Source organism: Phyllopteryx taeniolatus, chromosome 4 (genome assembly GCF_024500385.1).
Source record: "Phyllopteryx taeniolatus isolate TA_2022b chromosome 4, UOR_Ptae_1.2, whole genome shotgun sequence".
Classification (NCBI taxonomy): Eukaryota; Metazoa; Chordata; class Actinopteri; order Syngnathiformes; family Syngnathidae; genus Phyllopteryx; species Phyllopteryx taeniolatus.
Genome location: NC_084505.1, coordinates 26,345,644 through 26,350,866, shown reverse-complemented (window position 1 = coordinate 26,350,866; position 5,223 = coordinate 26,345,644). Strand labels below are relative to the sequence as shown.

Genomic DNA, 5,223 nt, shown 5'->3' with positions numbered 1-5,223 from the left:
ACACACACACACACACACAACACGAGTGGTCCACCATGAGCAAAACTTTAGTGTACTTAAAAAAAAAAATAAAAAAAAGTATTCATTTAGTAGGTTAGTGACTTTGTTTTTCTACAGTGCACCTCATAATAATTAAAAGCTAATTTGCTTTTTTTTAAAATAACTATAGAAGTCGTTGGCAAACCTTTTACAGCGTGCACCACCTAAAAAAGATTTAGCTGGAAGTATCTCTATAATAACCAACATCCAAATACAGTAGCAGAGAGGGCCTAAGTGTTCACCAAAACACAAAGCAGAGGTTTTATTTCTAAAAAGTACATTTAATATTTTTGTTAGCCGCTGTAGCATTATGCAACATTTCCATGCCGCTTAAATCTAGGGAAAACAATATATAGAATGTACTGCACATACAAGTGAAATAACAATTGTGCTTCGTTTAAAAAAAAAAAAAAAAAAAAACAAGGTTCGAAAAGATTAAAGGGAACGGTATTGTACTTAAAAGTTAAACACAACTGAACTGAGCTTAAACGTAGCTTACTCTACTTGTGAAGTATTTTTTTTTAATTAAAAACCTTTAAACAGACTTTATGCATGGCTACAAGCGTCATTCTAATGTTTGAGTATATTTTGTGTTTTAAATCTAAAACTTATTAGAATTTAATTCAGTTACTTTATTCACATGCCACTAGAGGGAGTGCGCATACCACGAGTTGTAATCATACCACACTTTGAGAGTCACTGGATTATAATATTTATAATTGACATCAATGTGTACCAGAGGAAAAACATTTGAGAAAAAAATACATAAATAAAACTCATTGATTTACGTATATAGGGAACATGTAGTCTGGTAATTTTTTTTTTATATAAAAAAAATTGTTACACTTAAGTGATAATGGTAAATTAATGCTCATAGTAGTTTTTATACATTTTAGTGATATATATTTAGATGATAGATACATATGCTTTAATTTGGGAAGTACTTTATCATATGTTTTGACTTAATTTTATTTCAAATTTAATTTCATTTTTCCATTACATTTAAATGACGTAAATGTGCGTTTGGTCCTCTAGCAACACAGTAAGCTTGAAGAAAAAACCCCGAACAAAACAGCCTTAAATCTTAAATTGATTTCTCCATGTATCCTCCCCCCCACCCCAACTCGTATGTACTTTTATTGACTACATTTCTAATGTGGTCTTCATATTAAAGTGAGCTTGTAACTTTTTTACTACGTTGTAACAGGACCTCGTGCTGTTGCACTGAGGAAATGCATAAGTGCCGTGTGTAGCTGATGTGACATGCGCACACTCACACACACATGAAGATACTGTATATGCATAGACATCTTGCGGCCTTTCGAACACGCCCTTTCAGTCTTCAGTGACATCTGATGGATACTATATGGCTGTAAACAACAGTGTATCCCCACCGAGGGACAACTCATGGCTATTTATTCCGTATTTATTAATAAGAACGCAGTCATGCTACTTCGTAGGGAAATCACTCACTTGCACTTTTGTTCGACTTTTTGACGAAAAACACACTATTATTATGATTGAAATATTAAATATAGGTCAAGAACCAGCTTCTGCCTGCCGTTTTTGCTGTGTGGAAAATGTCATTGAGATTTCGCAGGCTACAACGCTGACGATCACAGATGAGGGGGGAAAACATACTGTCATTTTATGCTTTATTTATTTTTCACGCGCTTATTTTTTTGACAATACAGACTGCGTTTCGTCGCCCCTTCTAAGAATAGTGACTACATAAAGCATCATATTGGAAGGATCCGAGTGACCAGCTGTGAGACCGCTTTCTCCACTAAAAGCTGCACAGATGTCAGAAAAAAGGCAAAGATTAATTAGATCTCCTTTGCTACACACACACACACACACTCTGGACTTCATCATTCCCTTTTTTTTTATTTTTTTATTTTTTTAAAATAAATAATGCCATAAGACTCAAAGCATTGGCAGATCATTCTTGATTAGATTTTCAGTGAAGATCGATTGAGACCATGATCCGGGGAGATATATATATAGATCTAGATAGAGATATATAACAAGGCTAACCCTAACCAAATGCTATTTAGTATTTGGTAATCCTTATATATCTGTATAACTGCTCTTTCAGAAATCTGTTTCAGTAAAACTACTCACTTTTATTAACTGTACTTACAATTATAGCAAGGAACATTAGAAAATATCATACAAGTGTAAGAATAAGTTAACCGCCATAATGTAAACAAAAATAAAGTACAATGGTACCTCGGTTTTGATGTTCCTTTGTTTTCGTATGATTCAGTTTTCGACCATTTTACCATCTAAATTTTGTCCCGGTTTTCATTTGTGTGACTCGGCCATTCATTTCCCTGAATCAACGCACGTTCATGAGAAGCATTTCGAAAGTTATGTATAAAGGCTTCAACAGATGGCAAAGCATATTCCCCAATGTAAGCTTTAATGAACAACTCGAAGCAATAACCTACCTTATCTGCTCTGCAACCCTCAGCCAACATCATCTTATCAAAAGTCAGACCTTCAAAATGAAGGCATGCTGTATATTATCCCAATTTCACCATACTTTCTTGGGCCAGATCGTGGCCTATTTAACAGTCACACTCAATAAACGAGCACAAAATTATTTTGTGTGTTAGGATAGGCCTCCTTCAGGCACATAGATAGGTTCAGGCCTGAGCCTTTCCACTTTCCACCGCTATGGCCTTGAATTCAGGACCTCGTGCTGTTCTATTAAACCCTCTGCGTGCTCATATTAGATAAAACCAGTTCAAGACTGTTGAGTCAAAGGAAAAGTGCCGAGACATTGTTAGGCTATGTCACACCCCTACGAGGGTGTAGACCAAGACTGGATGAAAGGAGGGAATAAACTAGCGGCCGACAAACACTCTCCAGCCGCTGTGCAGAGTCTGTCTCCCAGTGCTGTGATTTCAACTCTTCTGGCATTAAACATTCTTAACTAAGAAAATACAGTCCTCTGGTAGTTAATGACAATGTTCGCACAGCAGACACTAAATAAAAAGATCCAGCGGAATTTTGGACGGAGCTTAACAAGTGCAACTGCTAAGTAAGCAAAATAAAGTGCGGTGGAACTTATTATGCTGGTGTGCTTTTATTTTGAAGGCTTAACTTTTGACAGGATGTTACACCAACGTTGGTCCAACTTGTCCGGGTGTTGCGGAGCAGACCGGGAGGCTTGGTATTGCCGTGAGTCATTAATGAAAGCTCGCATTTTGGAATACGTCTTGCCGTCTGTTGAACCCTTTTTACACATTACAACAGAAAGTTCCAAGTGCTGTCCATTTGATAAATAAGGCGAGAATCTAAGAAAGAACTTGGGAAAATTGCTCCCATCGCTCACCTCTTAGCTGTACATGCCAAAAAGAATCTTCAACCAATAGACACTCCAGAAGCTGAAGTTTTTCGACATCTCGCGTGGTGATAGTTTTACTCCATTTTTGTTTAACTTTTGAGGATAGAGGCTCGATGTCCTAATGTGGCGTCGGGCCGTAAAATGGAGGCGTACGCTAGAGCCGGGGGGGGGAAATCGCGTGGGTGTGCGACTGTTTATTATCCCACACGGCGCTCCGAAGGAATAAATCGGCACGGGCTTGAGAGGAAGTGTCCAAATATTATGAAGGGCAAGCTAACTGTAGCTTAGCGTAATATATGGTGACACAAAGCCGGGGGCTTCTATAAAGACATAACGGATCTGTTCTGGCCCAAGCGCTAGTCCAGATGCTACGTGTGAGAGCCGCAGTCTGCGCTACGATGTTTAGCCTTTGTTTGGTTGGGATGGCCATTTAAAAAAACTATAGTAGAAGAAATAATAGTGTTGATCTAAATCAAAGTTGTTTAAAAACGAGTTATTCAAATATCTGTCTATTTCAAAATGCATTCTGCATGCCATTTTAGCCAATGAGAAGAAAGTCACTGGTGGAAAAGGCACGATCGCAACAATGATAGGCCACAGCTCAGAGGAACTCGATAACCGCCGGCTGCCTATTTGTGGCCCCCAAACTGTTATGGCCCTTTCCCTGATCAGACGAGATCGGGCATTCTCAGAGTAACATATAGCAAGTCACACTTCACTTCACACAGCTCAGTGCGCATTCAACCAGCATATTCATTGTGTATGTAAGGCTGGCACGCACGCCTTGCCATTCGGCAGGTGCCCCCTAATTGAAAAATGTTTTCCTTCACCATAAGTTTTGCTTGGGTCTGCATGTGTAGACTGGGACTTGTCTCCATGCCAACTGTACACTTGACAGCCTTTAGAAAATGCGTCCGAGTCAATAATTGTGAGGGAAAAGATGTTCATCTCTTTTAATTTGGTGCCTAGAGCATTTATTAATTTTGTGCTCATTTGTGTATTTGTTATCCGAGAGGTCCATTTTGTGTGGCTTGTGCATGTTGCAGTGACAACACGGCGCCTTGCTGGTAGTGTGTGTAACGGTTTATAAATTTCAGCAGAAACGGTGCAGCAACACATGGAGGCAGACAATATAACAGCACTCACAGGCATATATTCTTTATCCTCAGTGGAAAAATGACTACTGCAGCTGTTCCTCTTTGTGTAGTGGCGGGAGGTGTTTATTTGAATTCATGTAAATCACTTTGAATTAAAAGTGGTGTATAAATAAAGTTCAGTGGGTTGATTTTATATGCCCAGCCATGTACTATGCCGCCCCTTGGTAGCCCAGATGCGCAAACCCGAAGGAGCTGCACAATGAATGCATGAACTCATTCTATTCAATTATTTTATTACTATATATTTTTATAGAGTAAAATACTGTAGAGTGCAATACATACAAGCATTTACACAAAAGCTGCCTGGTAAGAAGAAAAATCTTGGCAGGTAAAGAACAAGCATATTATGTCTTGATTTGCGATATTTAATGTACTTTGTTAGATTTTAATTTTTGAGGTGTATCAATTTTCCACAACATTTCCCCCCCAGGTGGTCGTCTAGCTTCTGTGTGTGTATTAACAATAACTAGAACCTCCTACAAGGCCAGATTTGTTAAAAAAAAAAAAAAAAAAAAAACATTCACAAAATATCATCCACTGAACTTCGTGTTAGTGTTATGACTACAATTATGGAAGTGGGGGGGCAAACGCGACACCGCCTCCCCTCCCATGAGCTCCGAACACAAACGCATCAAATGTGTAAACACACATCCTCGACGTGAAGTGTTGGGG

The 5,223-nt window shown here is 38.6% G+C and overlaps 1 protein-coding gene across 9 annotated transcripts in view; it reads left to right on the top strand.

The window, feature by feature from the left end:
* The window catches only part of lrba (LPS-responsive vesicle trafficking, beach and anchor containing), a 266,996-nt gene that overhangs the window by 159,063 nt on the left and 102,710 nt on the right, over positions 1-5,223 (top strand). The gene's annotated exons all lie outside the window — the stretch shown is intronic.